This window comes from Piliocolobus tephrosceles, chromosome 20 (assembly GCF_002776525.5).
Source record: "Piliocolobus tephrosceles isolate RC106 chromosome 20, ASM277652v3, whole genome shotgun sequence".
In the NCBI taxonomy this organism is placed as follows: Eukaryota; Metazoa; Chordata; class Mammalia; order Primates; family Cercopithecidae; genus Piliocolobus; species Piliocolobus tephrosceles.
This window is the reverse complement of record NC_045453.1, coordinates 46,941,185-46,959,002: the sequence shown is the minus strand read 5'-3', so window position 1 is coordinate 46,959,002 and position 17,818 is coordinate 46,941,185. Positions and strand designations below refer to the sequence as shown.

Here is a 17,818-nt window from a genome sequence, read left to right as displayed (position 1 = left end):
AAAATAAAATAAAATAAAAATAGTCAGGCATGGTGACATGCATCTGTAGTCCCACCTACATTGGAGGCTGAGGTGGGAGGATTGCTTGATCCCAGGAGTTTGAGGCTGCATGCTAGCCTAGGATATGGAACAAGACCCTGTGTCTTAAAAAAAAAAAAAAAAAAAAAAGATCTTATTTAGTATATTGCGCTCAGATAGTTATTCTGGATTATCCTTTCCCCATGCCCCATACCTCTAGCATATACTCAAATAAAGCAATTCTTTCTGAAATAATTATCATTTATGCAGAAATGAAGAGAGCAGAGAGTAAAACTTCCCAATGTCCATTGCAATGGCTAGACCAGCAACGTTGTCTTAAGCCCAAAACAGTTGGCAGCATCCAGGATGTTAGGCTTGTGGTGTTCCCAATCACATCCTGAACAAAATCCCTTGTTTTATCACACCACTAACATTTTTATAAGTGTGCATCTTCCCCTGAAACAAGTACAATCACTACCTGGAACAAGATGAGGATAAACAATCAAATAAACACACAGTCACTGCCTGGGCCTGGAACCCCAATCCTTAATCGCTTGAAAGGAAGGAGTGTCAAACTCAACTATCTGCTGGAACTAGACGTGGTGTGAGGCAGGAGGGAGTGGTGGATGCTGCATAAGGTAAAAGAACCCAGGCCTTATTTAAAGGGATCAGATACTACTCAGCCTGAATCATTCTGGATAGCGAATTTTTCAAGGAACCCTCCCCTTTTAAAAATTATTAGCAACAAAAAAATTCAACTTTTTTTTTTTTTTTTTTTTTGAGACGGAGTCTTGCTCTGTCGCCCATGCTGGAGTGCAGTCGTGTGATCTTGGCTCACTGCAAGCTCCGCCTCCCAGGTTCACGCCATTCTCCTGCCTCAGCCTCCCAAGTAGCTGGGACTACAGGTGCCCACCACCACAACCGGCTATTTTTTTGTATTTTTAGTAGAGACGGGGTTTCACCGTGTTAGCCAGGATGGTCTTGATCTCCTGACCTCGTGCTCCACCCACCTCGGCCTCCCAAAGTGCTGGGATTACAGGCATGAGCCACCGCGCCCGGCCAAAATTCAACTTCTTCTTCTTTTTTTTTTTTTTGAGACAGAGTCTCGCTCTGTTGCCCAGGCTGGAGTGCAGTGGCCGGATCTCAGCTCACTGCAAGCTCCGCCTTCCGGGTTTACGCCATTCTCCTGCCTCAGCCTCCCGAGTAGCTGGGAATACAGGCACCCGCCACCTTGCCCGGCTAGTTTTTTGTATTTTTAGTAGAGACGGGGTTTCACCATGTTAGCCAGGATGGTCTCGATCTCCTGACCTCGTGATCCGCCCATCTGGGCCTCTCAAAGTGCTGGGATTACAGGCTTGAGCCACCGCGCCTGGCAAAATTCAACTTTTTATAATAATGTGTGGACCAACACTCCCTTAGACAAATATAATATCTAAAGGAATAGATTGGGCCCATGAGCTTACTGCCCCTGCTTCATGATATCCTAACTAAAAGTAAGCTAAGAGAACAATTGTATCTTTAGGGGAAATACTGGGGTTGGGTGCCTTCCCATGGATTTGTAGATCTAACTCATGTCATCCTCTCCAAAAGGAATGACCTGCTCCATCCACTGCCCCCTATTTTTACCTGTCAATATTTTACCCACATGTGTCAGTCAGAATAGGGTTGTTGCTATAATAAACAACCCCAGCATCTCAGTGACTTAATAAAGGTTTATTTCTCTTTCACACAAAGGCCAATGTCATCCTCCTAGTTGAGTGAGTCTCCTGTAAGCAGTAAACTCGGGGATTTAGGGTCCTTCCAACATGTGGTTCTACCCTCCCAAGTCTTCCACTTCTAGCCATGTGGACAAAAGAGAGAAAATAGAGGATCACGTGGAATATTTCATGGCTGGACCTGAGAGTGGCTGTCATAGCTTTCATCCACATTGGCCAGCACTCAGCCACCTGATCCCAGGCAGATGCGACAATTCTGGGAAATGCAGTCTTCCCAGTTCCCCAGGAGGAAAGTATCATGATAGTTTTCACATGCCACGCTTAAAAACCTCACTGATCCAAGAACACTCTCTGATAATGCTAGTTAGAAATACCCTTACCCTTCCATTCAATTAATATATGTTTAAAATATACCTGCAAGTCATATTGTGGGCATTAGAGACAAAATGATAAGATGACCTCCATATCTTTCAGGAGCTGATGTTTCAGTAGGGAGGCAGGCATTCAAACAACTCTATGGTAACATGATGGGAGTTTTAATGGACTTAAATACAGTGGGGGCAGATATGAAGAAATGCTCTTTAACCATGTGGAGCTTGACACTTTGTTGATTGTGTGTACATCTTATCTTGTTACTATATCAGCGAATCCTTAAGTACATAGATCACACTCTATCTTTGTATCCTCCCTATTACCAGACATCTAGGGGTGCCCATAAACATTTGTCAAATTGATGAATGAATGAGTTTCTGGTGAAAAGGAAATAAACACAGACTCACCATTTGAGGAGAAAAAAATCAGTCTGTCAGCTTTTAATAGTTTAAACTTTTGGTACATGAGATAATATAATATTCTTTTGAATTATTTTCTTTCTGATGCCTCAAAATGTCTATGATGGCTCATTCTGTGGTTTCCAAATAGATTATCTTCAAATAATTCACAACATTTAACCCAAAATTACAGTTTCCTGAGTGTGTAACCAGTGTTGATTTCATTTAAGCAACATGCTGTATCATTTATCTGGGCTAAAGTGGATCAGATTAAGTTTCAAGGCAATTATGTCATATTTTTGGTGAGTATAGTCATTATTAGCTTAGGAACTCTTTAAAGGAAGTTGGTTTCAAATATCTTCTACCTATTATTAAATTTACTACATAATTAATTTATAAATATAACAACTTAGATGGTCTGATAACCGAGTTAAAATTACCTAGGTGCTCCCTTCTTTGTATTGTTGAATGTATTCAATAAAAGCAAAAGAAATCTCGGTTTCTAAACTATGAACCAGATGCCATTCTCCTGCTTAGTTCAGAGTTGACAAATCTGTTGTTTGCTAAATAAGTCTTATTCTAACACCAATATTAGAAGGAAATGAGTTTCCACCATTTATCCTCAAGTTTCAAAGTGGACATTCAAACTTCTTTTGAGAATTTGGGGGAGAAAATGTTTAGGAATGCAGTGTCGTATATCACTTACTCATAAGAAATGACTCCTTGTTTGCCAGCCTAGGAATCAAATTTGGAACCATTTATGTCAGCAAAAGACTGGGGTATATGTATGTTTTCACAGATGGATGGAAAGTGAATGTAAACCAAAGACAATGGGGTCTTTGCCCAAAAACCTCCATTTATGCTCATCATGCAGTGAAAACACCCCCCCCCCTTTTTTTTTTTTTTTTTTTTTGGAGAGCCCTGAACTTTGTCTATTTAGTCTGAGCCTTGCTGATGTATTGCTTCACATTTTGGGGGATCTGCTTTGGCTGTGTGGCTCTCTATTTAGATTTGTAAGTTATTTATACCACTTACTGTTTGTCTCCATCATCATACCTGGTAGATTAGGCAGTCTGCAGACAAACTAGCACCCATGTTCTGTTCACCTGCACACCTGCTTTAATGCATTTAGCATTCAGTTGGCACCAGATTCTAGATAGCCTTGCCATCCAATGATCTGAAGTCTATTGTTTTCTTTTATGGAATATTTTAAAATAGCAGTGTGTGTGGATCTTGTCTTCATAATTAAATTCTAGGCTCCATAAAACAGGAACTCTTCACTGTATTTCTTCTGGACTTAGGACAGCAGCAAGGAAAAAAGAAGTGCTAAATAAGTATTTGTTGGAGATGGTATACCCAAATATACAATGGTATATGTATGAATACATTATTGGGGTTAAATCTGGTAAATCTGGGGTCTGGGATTCGAAATCTTGGGCCCATGAAGTAGAATAGGAAAAAAAACAAATTTTATTGTTCACTAACTACTAACTGAAATTTAAATGTCCTGCAATGATGAATGTAGTCCGTAAACTCCAAAAGTTATAGCAGTGCCTGAAACTTGGCCTCCCATGGAAGTCTCAGGTATTTTTGTATCACACTGCACTTGCAGATATCTTAGAAGCCTCACTTGTGTTCCTAACTGCTTCAAAAGTATGCTAGCTATTAAAACTTCAATTAAATTCTATTTATGTGCTAATAATGATGGCTATATTAATATCTCACAAGTTTTTAAAATATCTATGTCTTTTTTAAGAAGCTAATTTTAGTATGAATCATTTTCTCTGTAATCCTATATATTGTATTTTATTCGTTTGGAAACACTACTATGTGAAGTGTCCATAGCACCACCAAACTGCCAAAGAGCCAACGACATGATTGATGGTTGAGAGCCACTGCTTCAGACCACGCTGGCACATAAGCTAGTTTTAGGAGGCTGCTTTGGAGTCCAGTGAACTGGTTTCAGAGGCCAGGATTTTCATTTTACTGACTGTATGACTTTAGGCAAATGACATTGTCCCTTTATGATGACCCAAGGTCTTTTCCAGCTATGAACTCTGTGATACTTGTTTTCAGACATGTTAAAATATGCCTTACATCAAACTCAATAATTTTATTAAGCACTTGAACCCACAAAAAAGTAAAAAATATTCACAATATAAATAAGTTTTAAAATGGTTTAGATAAATCCTTAACTAATAGATCTATTATGGGTCAACTAAAGTTAGCCTAGGAGGAAAGGAACCTTGTATGCACACCCAACATTTAAGGTTATTGGACAGTGAGACAGTTGTCCCTATGCACAACAGGGGCCATTTCAGTGCTTACTGGAACATCTCTCAATGATAACCAAGAGCCTTTACATGGACGTTCAGTGTAGTTAAGGAGAAAATTATCCATATTTTCCTTCAGTGCCTTTGATTAAATTCTGATGATGTTTTCTGAAAAGGAACATTAAAAACTAGGACCTCTGGAGACAGACATGTTATAATTATTATTACAAATACTTAGCATTTTTATCATCATCATTAATTACATTTCTCCTTTAAGGGTTTATCATAATCTCCAAGCCTGCTATTTGTTCATTTGTTCATAATTATCCATGAGTAAGCAATTTGTTCTGTGTTCTCAGAAATTGATTGTTTAATGTTTGGTTCATTTTAAAAAATTGTTTCACAAGGGAGGTTCAAAAAAGTTGTGTTTTTCTTCCTTTTTCTTCTGGTATTAAGGATACTTCTGATATCCTTAATTATCCTGGATTCTCACTCCATCCATCCCCTACACAGGAATGTAATGGGGGCTTTCAGAAACACAATCGTAGGATTTTTATAAAATTCAGCACATCAATATAGGAAAAGAACATTCAATGGTAAGACAGCCATCACCTTTGATTGGATATATTAATATATTTTTGCATAAAGTCCTCACTTTCTCATATAAATTATTCCAGTCTTATTTGACCTTAGTTGTCTAGGCTGTCTATCATTGACAAAGCAGAACTGACCACTCGCTTCAATTCCATATAAAAGTTCATTTTCCCTCACCTCCCTCTGCCCCCGGTTCAATGCTAAAAAGGAGCCAGGGGAGAAAGAAGTAGCAGATCAAAATGGAAAATACCTACTTTGTGCTCAAATAATGATAAAATATCCATAATGGCGTGTGTTCAGACCTCTGTATCTCCACAGACTCAAGTAACATGGTTAGTATATTAACCTATTAGGGTTAACTGATTCTAATCAGGTTCTGTGTCTGGGCAGGGCCCTCTGTTTTTTGTGCTAGCAGTTTCCCGTGAAGCCAGACTATTTAGTGGATGCAGCACTGTTCATTTTGTGTGAAAGCCCATATTCTTCTCTTCATACTTTTCAAAGATGTGCTTTCCTCATTGTAAGCCCAAGTCATGAGATGATGCCTCAAGTGCATTATGAAACATTTATTATTCTGAGAGACTCGGGTGATGAAAACTCTATGTGATTGGTGTGTGATTCTTTAAATGGGCTGTCATTTATGACAATGACTTTATTTATAAGGCACTGTTCCTAAGGGAATATGAGTTTTTTGACCTTGAAATACACGTAGCAATTCTGCTTGGCAATTTGTAATTGTCCTCCTTAAAATAGTAAGAACTGACTCTTGCTCTTTTTTTTTTGGAACTATATTCAGCCTTGGGCAATAAACTAACTCAGCTAAAGTTACATAAACCCTGAAAGGAAATAAATTTCACCACTGTTGATTGGTAAATGTCATAGACATCAGTGCTATTTATCAAACATTTCTAGTTTCCTGCCATTTAGCCCAAAGATAAGATTTTAATCTCCTATCCCCTTTAGGGTTCAGCATGGTCATATGACTTGATTTGGCCAATGACATGTGGGCAATTGTGATATAGTTCACTTCTGAGTGAAGGGACTGAGAGCTAATACATGATTTATCATGCCATCTTTTTCATAAGGTAATAATACAAGCACCTAGCCAACTTGGAGCCTCCATCAGGCTGAGTCCCTGAGTGACTACCATGAACAGGGCAGAAACCAAGACTGAATTTTTTTTTTTTTTCCATGACCAACATAGTGCTTGACATACTGTTAAAATTCTAGAAATATGCATGTGTGTATGTGGGTATATATGTATGTGAATAAATATTCGTGTGTATGTGTATATGTATGTACACACACATACACAGAGAGAGAGAAAGAGAGAAGTTGAATAATTTTTCTGAGAATAAACCAGAATTCGGGCAATCTAGTATGAAAAATTTCACTCGTGGCTGTGTTTGTTTCCCTTGGTTTCACTTGGTTAACACAGCAGGTTTTATAACAACATCGTAACTGCTATTATTGACTTTATTCTAAAATAGGCTATTAAAATTTCTAAGTAACTCCTTTAAACTAGCGTGTCCCTCCTTTTTGATGCCTCCCTGGCTGCACTTCGGTCAGGCTGGAATAGGAGAATTCAGTAGGGGAGGGAAAATATATAATGTATAAAGAGAAATATAAAAATATCCTGGTGTTCAAGAGATAACTTAAGTACTTATACCTTGAGGAGAAAATACAGATCCTCTCACCCAGTGCATTAGTCATATAGGTATAATAAATGAGAAAGATGGAATTCAGGGGACCTGAGATCATTACAGGGGTATCTCACCGAGATGATTTTTTTTCCAGCAGTAGAACCTCCTGGCCTGATCCTATTGAAGAAGAGGAGATAAATTGCTGTATTTTGAAGGTGCATTAACCTTAGGTTCATTTAATGAATTACCTCTCCCAATGCACTAACAGATACCCTGGGGCCTGAGATGAAAAATGGTCTCTTTTCTCACTGAGAGGCTCAAATACATACTGCTTCCTTCTTTCTCTTCATGTGAGACATGTAGTTAAATGACTCAGCAGATGAGCTCAGTGGTCACCCCATATTCACAGACCCCTCAGTAGAGGGCATTCAACTGAATGCTCTTCCCCTTCCTCCTCTGTAGAATTACCTCTCGAGAATCATCATGCATTCGTTTAGAAAATATGTATAGGTAATCATCAGTCTTTCAGTTCCTCTGGAATCAGAGCCTGAGATAAGAATTTGGGACTGTTTTAAAGCATAGATTTTATTATTATTCAGGTGTTATGAGGCCAACAGGTCAGGAGGTAACCACCATTGAAATGATAGTTTGTTACTCACAGTTCCTAAGAGGAGGGGGCAGCCATGCCCTGTGGGGCCACACGGGATAGCACCAGTCCCAGTCAGGAGGCAAAGGGAGTGAGGGGGAAGGGTGCACAGGAGGCCTTAGAGTGGTTTCTGCAGGAAGAGCCAGGCAAGGCAGGATATACAGGGTTAGAATTGGCATTTAGGGACTATCTCTAGTGGTCTGGTACCTTGGCCTGGGATAATTATGGGAAAGAACTATTGCCCCCTCATGTTTAAGAGTCATATAGAGGAGTTGGTTCAGAGTATGGGCTCTGGATTGGTTGGTCTGGATATGAAAGGCATGTTCTCTAGGGCTCATTTGCTATCTCTAAGAACTGACCAACCCTGATAGAGGCAGTCCCTCCTTAGTCAGCAAGGCGGCAATGCCAAATTATCAAAAATATAGAAAACTACATGTATAGTTAATTCAGGGCATATATAGTTTATTTGGGAAGTGATCCCCAGAAAACAAAAATGAAGAAGTGGGAAGAGTGAGACAGTGAAGCCTGGGACTCATTTCCACTGGGGTTCCTCTGGGCAACTATGTAGAATGTACCTCAGAATTGTCCATACAGAGAACAGGAGGCAGAAGTATTTACTCCCTGACTCTCAGCCCCCAGTGGTTGAGGGTGGTCTGCAGGGACATTCACATCTATGCACTTCTGGGATGAGCTCACACACAGAGACTGTGCCTAAGGCTTCAGAGAAAGCCCGGAGACAGAAGAGGTGATTGCCCTGAAGGCATGTGAGGAGGGAAGCCATTAGGATGCCAGGAACAGTTCACCTCTTGACTGCAGTTAGAGTGAAGAGGTGGGCCAAAGGATGTGGCATGGGGCAGCCAAAACTATGTGCTGCACCACAAGTCCCCCCAACCCAGCCCCTCACTGAGGAACATCAAAGAAGCCTGCTCCTTGAGATGCAAACCCTAAGATGACCAACACAGAAGGGGTCAGAGCAGCCACATACAAAGTCACTTTCAACAGACAAAGTACTCCCAGGCTGGCAGGGCATAAGCCATTCCACCTGCCGAAAGAAAAACCCTCTGCCAATCAGAAATATTTCCTATCGGCTATGAAAACAGAGAAAGAAGAAAATAAATGGGATAAATGTTATTATGCCTTTCTGAGCATTGCACAGGGAAGATAAAACTCTGACTCAAGGATTAGATGGGAGGTAGGGATATCTTCATTTTGGAGGTGAAATTTTCCCTGATTTATGAAGCATTTAAGTCATATAACAACCACCAAATCATCAAACATTTAGAAAACTACACGTGTATATATATATGTGTGTGTGTATATATATGTGTATATATAAGTGTGTGTGTGTATATATATATGCATGTGTAGTTTTCTAAATTTTTAATGATATACACACATATATGTGTATATATAGAGTTAATACATATATACAACTATATATAGTTAAATAAACTCTATAACTATATGTGCCCTCTATTTACTACATATCTATCTATCTATCTATCTATCTATCTATCTATCTATCTATCTATCTATCTATCTACCTACCTACCTACCTACCTAAAACTCTCTCTCTCCATATATATATATATATATATATAGTTTATTTGGGAATTGATCCCAGAAAATACTAATCCTCTCTTCCCTTTCCTTCTGACCTTTCTCATTCTTCCCTTTTCTGTCCCCTCTGTCTTCACTCCTTCCTCCCGACCTCTTCCTCTCTGTTCATAACTCGCATTGTTTGTAGGTATAACTTGGATCACCTTCTGGGTTTGCCTGCCAACACTGCCAGCAAGCCATAACATCAAGACAGTAGCTCTCTGGCACTTACATTTTAATTCACAGCCTTTTCATAATTTTCACAAGAACAAGTATAACGGAACATCAAATCTTTCAAATCAAACTGTTGTTCCTTTCCAACTGGCTTTACATTAAAATTGTACTGTGAGAGTGATGTAGACTTTTAGCAGGCAAATAAACTAGAAAAGATAGGCAAAAAGTGAGGCTCACGTGCTCCTACCAGCACTGCCTCTGCCACCTCATATGTCCACACACCTGGGCTTCGAGCTAAGAAGCCTCCAGTGCCAGGCATCCTGCTCATAATCAGGGATCCCATTATCACTGAGCCATAAACTAAATTGTTAGTGACATACATGCTGGATTATTCTGTCTGTTTCTCACTCCATACATCCAGACACTGACACTTAATTATGTTGTTCCACAGTAGATCAAGTTTTACAGCAGCAACAAAAGATTAAAACTGTTTTATATTGGGGACATTTAGAGGATAAACAGCAGAGGGTTCTAGGAGAGAACGATAGTCAGCTTTGTGGCCATCTGGGAGAAAACCATTCAAGTGCTATTAATATTTAAAAACCTTTTAGATTTTTACAGTTTGCAACGTTCCTAACAAACTGATCTCTAACTCCACAGTGAATTTTTGGTGTCAAAACACACGGCTGAGCTATTTCTGCGTCTTTATTATCAGAGACAGAGCTGTCAGCTTTGTGCTGTCCTGGTGGCCTGGTTGAAAGCTGGTGTCATTGAAGAAGCAAATCTGAGTTTTCGGTTGTGCATGAGAATACATCCACTGGTCATCAACGGGCTCTACGTCTGCCTGTTTGTGTGGTTACCTCCCATCTTCTTTCTCTTCTCTCTCCTTTATTCTTTTTCTTTACTTCTTTCTTTATCTTGTTTTCTCATAAGTTTTCTGAGTCTACAGAAATATGTATTACAGTATTACTTTAAAAGAAGTTCTTCCAAAATCTATGTCAAATTAACTTGGCCGAAAGAGCCAGAGTTGCTTCTTCCCAAATAGCTCTTTCTGCTTGAACTGTAGTATAATATCAAGACAAACTTCAGAGAAAAGAATGGTAGCTAACATACAGTAGATAGAACTGGGAGATGATTGGAAGGCTGAGGTGGGAGAATGACTTGAGGCCAGGAGTTTGAGACTAGCCTGGGCAACATAGCAAGACCCCATGCCTACAAAAATAAAAATAAAAAACTTAGCCAAGTGTAGTGGCACACACCTGTAGTCCCAGCTGCTTGAGAGGCTGAGGTGGGAGGACCTCTTGAGCCTAGAAGTTTGAGGCTGCAGTGAGCCACGTCACTGCACTCTAGCCAGCCTGGGTGACAGAACAAAACCCTAACTCAAGGAAAGAAAGAAAGAAATGGGAGATGAATGATGAATAAATAGCCTGCCATCTTGCACACTGGCTCCCACCCTCATCCTCTTATTGCCCCAGTCCCCCGTCACTCCTTCATTCTCCTACTCTCACAGCCCTCTCTTGGTGGTTATGTCCCAAGGGGCAAGTTGGAAAATCTCCAATCTGGTGTCTATAGTGAAAAACAGCATCAGGTATTGGCAAAATCCCAGATTAGTAATGATATCATGGTTGCTGAATCTTTCCGTGCTTCAATTGGGGAGAAAATGTTTATACCATGAAAGTTTAAAAGAAATTGGTCAGGGAGACGGAGTGTGGTGACTCACGCCTGTAATCACAGCACTTTGGGAGGCCGAGGCAGGCAGATCACTGGAGGTCAGGAGTTCAAGATCAGCCTGACCAACATAGTGAAACCCGGTCTCTACTAAAAATACAAAAAATTAGCTGGGCGAGGTGGTGGGTGCCTGTAATCCCAGCTACTTGGGAGGCTGAGGCAGGAGAATCCCTTAAACCCGGGGAGCAGAGGTTACAGTGAGCCGAGTTTGAGCCACTGAACTCCAGCCTGGGTGACAGAGCAAGACTCTGCCCCCCCCCTCCCCCGAAAAAAAACCTTCTTCAAGAAATCAGTCAGGTAGGCCGGGCGCGGTGGCTCAAGCCTGTAATCCCAGCACTTTGGGAGGCCGAGACGGGTGGATCACGAGGTCAGGAGATTGAGACCATCCTGGCTAACACGGTGAAATCCCGTCTCTACTAAAAATACAAAAAACTAGCCGGGCGAGGTGGTGGGTGCCTGTAGTCCCAGCTACTCGGGAGGCTGAGGCAGTAGAACGGCATAAACCCGGGAGGCAGAGCTTGCAGTGAGCTGAGATCCAGCCACTGCACTCCAGCCTGGGTGACAGAGCGAGACTCTGTCTCAAAAAAAAAAAAAAAAAAAAAAAAAAAAAGAAAAGAAATCAGTCAGGTAAAGCTAGATAATAAAGGGAAGGAAAAGAATTGTAACAACCGTACAGTGTTAAATCAGAGTTTATTAGTGTTGTTATGGATGACCTTGATTATATGATTTCATGCATACTTTAACTGATTCTTATTTATGTAGCATATTTTTAATCTTACTTTGAAAAATTCTAGACTTATAGAAGGGTTGTAAAAATAATGCAAAGAATTCTAGTACACCCTTCACGATTTCTCAGTGAAATCTTTATCATATTTTTTAATCATTCCATAATATCAATAATATGTATATATTATTAATTCCTGAATTTTTGAGGTAACTTGTAGAGTTGGTGCTCTTTACCCTTAAATATTGTAGAGACTATTTCTTAAAAACAATTATATTATGTAATCACGGTACCATGAAATTAACATGGATTACATGCTATTATCTAACCTGTAGATCTTAGTATTACCAATTTTTTTTCACTAATTTCTGTTATAGTGGAAGGAAGAAAAACATTTTTCTAGTCCAGGATCCACTCCAGAATTACCGTTTGCATTTAGCTGTCATGTTCTTCTAGCCTCGTGGTTCCTTATCTTTTTTTTTTTTTTCCATAATCTTGAAATTTTTAAGAGTATAGACAAATTATTTTGTAAGAAGTCTTTCAGTTTTAACTTTTGTGGTGTTAAAGAATCGTTTTCTAAGCAATGGGGTAAGGATTACCTATTTAGTAAGTGGTGCTGGGAGAACTGGCTAGCCATATGCAGAAAATTTAAAGTAGACCCCTTCTTTACATCTTATACAAAAATTAACTTAATATTGATTAAAGACTTAAATGTAAAACCCAAAACTGTAAAATCCCTAGAAGAAAACCTAGGTGATACCATTCAGGACATAGGCACAGGCAAAGATTTTATGACAAAAACACCAGAAGCAATTGCAACAAAAGCAAAAATTGACAAATGGGATCTAATTAAACTAAAGAGCTTCTGCACAGCAAAAGGAACTATCGTCAGAGTGAACAGACAACCTATAGAATGGAAGAAAATTTTTGCAATCTATCCATATGACGAAGTTCTAATATCCAAAGTCTACAAGAAACTTAAACAAATTTACAGGAAATAAAACACTTAAAAAGTGGGCAAAGGACATGAACAGACACCTCTCAAAAGAAGACATACATGCAGCAAACAAACACACACAAAAAAAGTTCAACATCACTGATCATTAGAAAAATGCAAATCAAAACCGCGGTGAGATACCATCTGATGCCAGTCAGAATAGCCATTGTTAAAAAGTCAAAAAACAACAGATGCTAGTAAGGTTGCAGAGTAAAAGGAACACTCTTACACTGTTGGTGGGGGTATAAATTAGTTCAACCATTGTGGAAGACAGTGTGGTGATTCTCTGAAGATTAGAGGCAGAAATATCATTTGACCCAGTGATCCCATTACTGGAGATGTACCCAAAAGAACGTAAATTCTTCTATTATAAAGATACACACATGCATATGTTCATTGTAGCACTATTCACAATAGCAAAGATGTGGAATCAACCCAAATGGCCATCAATGATAGACTGGATAAAGAAAACGTGGTACATATACACCATGGAATGTGACACAGCCATAAAAAGGAACGAGGTCATGTCTGTTGCAGGGATATGGATGGAGCTGGAAACTGTTATCTTCAACAAACTAATGCAGGAACAGAAAACTAAATACCACATGTTGTCACTTATAAGTGGGAGCTGAATGATGAAAACACATGGTCACATGGGGGAACGACACACATTGGGGCCCTTAAGAGTGGAGTAGGGGAAAGGAGAGCATTAGGAAGAATAGCTAATGGATGCCGGGTTTAATAGCTAGGTGACTGAATGACCTGTGCAGCAAAACCACCATGGCACATGTTTACCTGTGTAACAAATGTGCACACGTACCCTGAACTTAAATAGAAGTTGAAGATTAAAAAATGAAAAAGAAAATTGATTTCAAAAAACTAAAAATATAACCAACAATATATAGCAAGAACACACAACAAATGTATTATTTAATTCATTAATTAATGAGGAAACTAGTAAGATGTTAAAATCAGTCTTAAAAAGCATTTGAGGATTATATGGCAATTTTACCCAAGATATTAAAATAAGATTTCTGGGTTAGATACAGAATTGGTGAATGTCTTAGAGGACCATAAACCAAATCCTTGGGATTATACCTTCCACTGGAAAGAAATAATTTGCATCTCTACTGGACAAAAATCTATGGGTTAACTTCTACATTCTAAGAGTTGTAAAGTAGTCCAATCAGTAGTAAGTCAAGCCCAACACTACTCTGCAAAAACACTCTTTCACCTGTTCCAAGTTTTGGATATGTTTTTGAAATGGGTTTTAAGTTACGTTTCATTGTTGGCCAGGACTAAGAAGAGGGAGAACTGTAAAGAAGGTACAATGTGTACTTGAAATCGGGAAGTACCCACTTCATCCACCCCATAATATTTCTCTACCCCTCTCTTCTGCTTTGAAGTGCCTGAGTCCTGTCCATACCAGATAGGCCACTATCAGAGAAGCAAATGATGGGCTCAGACCTTACCAGGGATACTTTTGCCTATTTTGGAAAGACTACATAAAAAGCCTTTAAAAATCGGAGCCCTTTGCGCCTCAGGTATCCAAAGAACACATTTTTTTGGAAACTCAGCAGTCAGGAGAGGTCACATAGAGCCAGTTTATGCAGGTATTTTGCTCACTCTTATAAGGTCCCTAATTTGTATTAATTCTTTTCATGTTTGGTTTGGTTCTCTTTTGCATGCACTGGTGAGTTTCCCTGTTCCCCATATATGCATGACTTTTTTTTTTTTTTTTTTAAGTTACCTTTAATCTTTTCTTCATGTAGTTCGTCAGTTAACCATGAAGGGCTTTTTGCTCAAAGTTTGGTTTCAATGTTCATCATGAAAATGACATCCCAAAGGAGAAAATTTACTTTTCTATATTTTACACAAAAAGAAAATACTAGTAAATACTGCTAATAATTTAAAAAGTATATATATACATGTTTTCATAATTTCATAGATTTTTAAACTTTGAATCACATTCTTAGAGCTTTAAATAGATTATATCTCATTATCATGTGTTACCATTAGGCGACAATAAAATGTTTAAAATATTTTTAAAGTATTGTATTTTAGTTGTATTGAAAGATATAAACATTTCTTAATTTAAGGGAACAGGAATAAAACTACCCACCAGACAATTCAATCTATGGCTTACAGCCAAGTTTTATAGAGTTTAGATTTAATGCTTATCACTTTTTTTAAGTGAGTATTCTTTTTAATTTCCCTAAGTCCCCCTAAATAATTTTTTGACATTTACTTTTTCTGTGATTATTTTGAGAAGTTTCCAATTCTTTTTTTCTTTTGAGACGGAAAGTCTCGCTCTGTCGCACCATCCTCCTGCCTCAGCCTCCCAAGCAGCTGGGACTACAGGCACTTGCTACCACGCCCAGCTAATGTTTTTGTATTTTTAGTAGAGGCGGGGTTTCACCGTGTTAGCCAGGATGGTCTTGATCTCCTGACCTCATGATCCACCCGCCTTGGCCTCCCAAAGTGTTGGGATTACAGGTGTGAGCCACCACTCCCTGCCTCCAATTTTTATTTTATTTTATTTTACTTTATTTTTGAGACAGCATCTTACTCTGTTGCCCAGGCTGGAATGCAGTGGCATGGTTGTGGCTTACTGCAGCCTCTGCCTTCCAGGCTCAAGTACTCCTCCCATCTCACCCTCCTGAGTAGCTGGGACTAGAGATACACACCATCACATCTGGCTAATTTTTATATTTTTGTGGAGATGGGTTTTTGCCATGTTGCCCAGTCTGGTCTTGAACTCCTGGACTCAAGCAATTTGCCTGCCTCGGCCTCCCTTTTATTTTATTTTATTTTTTTGAGATGGAGTCTTGCTCTGTCACCCAGGCTGGAGTGCAAAGGTGCAGTCTCAGCTTTCTGTAACCTCTACCTCCTGGGTTCAAGCAATTCTCCTGCCTCAGCCTCCCAAGTAGCTGAGACTACAGGGGTGTACCACCACACTGGCTAATTTTTGTGTTTTTAGTAGAGACGAGGTTTCACTATGTTGGCCAGGCTGGTCTCCAACTCCTGACCTCGTGATCCACCCACCTCAGCCTCTCAAAGTGTTTGGATTACAGGCATGAGCCACTGCGCCCAGCCTCTCAAGCTTCTTAAGTACTGGGATTACAAGGTGTGAGCCACTGTGCCTGGCCAGAAGTTTCCAATTTTTAAAAGTTAAGGTAGTTCTTACTAACTGTCCCATTATAAACCTTGCAAACACGTCAGTTCTAAGTGAATATGTTTATTAGAAGACATAATAAAAAGCAAAAATTTGTTATAAATTTACTGCTCAGAGATAATTATTGCTTACATTCGACATTTGGCATTTTTCCTACTTTTTATACCTATTTATTTATGTTTGTATACTAGAGATCACTGGATATACAACTGTCTTCATGATTTCAATAAACTACTATATCATTAGTATTATCCTGTGTAAACTTTCTCATAATTACTGTTTAATAATGGTATAATATTCCTTTGGGTTAATGGACCGTAATTCATTTCACTGCTCCCTTGTGGTTGGCAGTTTATTTTTTCCTAATTTTCTCTTTTGTGTAGACTCCTGTGAGGGCAATTTTTATGAACCCCACAATTTACGTTTACAAAATTATTTCCATAGAAGAGACTCCCTAGAGTGTCGGAATCTGCTGGGAACTAGAAGCATATCAAAAGCTCTTGACATGTGACCCCACCAGTGCGTATGCGTGCTTATCTCATGGCCTCCTGACTGGGTTCGACTTTCATACTGTTCAGTCTTTTCTAATAGTTGTTTTAAATTTAATGTCATTGAATAGTGGCTTCACTGAGCATTTCTTTTTTTCAAATGTTTAGCATCTGGACTTCTTTTTTCTTGTTGTTGTTTTTTAAATTTGTACATGATCCACGTCCTTTTAGATAGTGGCAACTGGACAGATGTAACATTAATCTGTACTGTAGGCCAAGTGCAGTGGCTGATGCCTGCAATCCCAGCACTTTGGCAGGCTGAGGTAAGAGGATTACTTGAGCCCAACTCGGCCAATATAGTGAGACCTCATGTCTACAAAAAGTTCAAAAAGTTAACCAGGCATGGTGGTGCATGCCTATAGTCCCAGCTACTTGGGGGTCTGAGTTGGGAGGGTCACTCTGAGCCTGGGAGGTCAAAGCACCACCGCACTCCAACCTGGGCAACAGAAAAAGATCCTGTCTCAAAAAAACAAAAAAACAAAAACAAAAAAACTACTGTGTAAATGTATGGATGTGTGACTCCAGGCAATTTATTTAACCTCTTTGAATTCCCATTTTTTCATTTGGAAAATGAGGATAATAAAGACTTCACAGAATTGTAAGAATTAAATGAGATGTTGTAAGCATAATACTTAGCACAATTCCTGGCAGTGGTAAAGAGCCATTAAATGACTTTGTTATAATTGTTACTAAAATTATAATTAACATTTTTCAAGTATCTATTGGGGAAATAGATATTTTATATTGGTGTACATGAGCTTTTTATGGATTAAATATATTAATCATTTGTCATATTTGCTTATGGAAATATTTTCCAGTTTGTTCATGCTGTTTTAAAGTTTGTTAAATTATTTTACCTCTGTTTCTGTGTTTTGTGAAAATGAGGACCAAATAAGTTGTTACAGCCCGTAACAGAAACGAAAAGTAGCCACAACCCTTTGAGTATCCTCTAACCATTTGGTCATTACTATCATTAGCCTCAAGAGACAGGAATATAAATAGCATGCAGCACCTACTGTTCAATAATGAGGCAGAAGCCAAGTTGAAAAGTTCAGTTCTGAAGATGTCATCCATAATGATGCCAACTCAGATTGTAGTTATTTTCAAGTCTAAACACTTAAACGTTTATTAAGTAACCATCAAAAATAAGAGGAGAAAAATTAGCTTCTTATCAAAAACCTGCCCGCAAATTTATCTTAACCTCTGAAGTGTGGCCT

General features: G+C 39.0%; 1 protein-coding gene across 6 annotated transcripts in view; it reads left to right on the top strand.

The window, feature by feature from the left end:
- The window catches only part of MACROD2 (mono-ADP ribosylhydrolase 2), a 2,106,139-nt gene that overhangs the window by 1,221,018 nt on the left and 867,303 nt on the right, over window positions 1–17,818 (top strand). For 2 of the 6 annotated variants that reach the window (XM_023217827.2, XM_023217828.2), the window contains exon 1: window positions 14,298–14,491. The exons of the other annotated variants lie outside the window; for them this stretch is intronic. The gene's annotated coding sequence lies outside the window, so the exon portion shown is untranslated. Of the gene's footprint in view, window positions 1–14,297; window positions 14,492–17,818 lie in introns of those variants that run through there. 6 annotated transcript variants of the gene reach the window in all.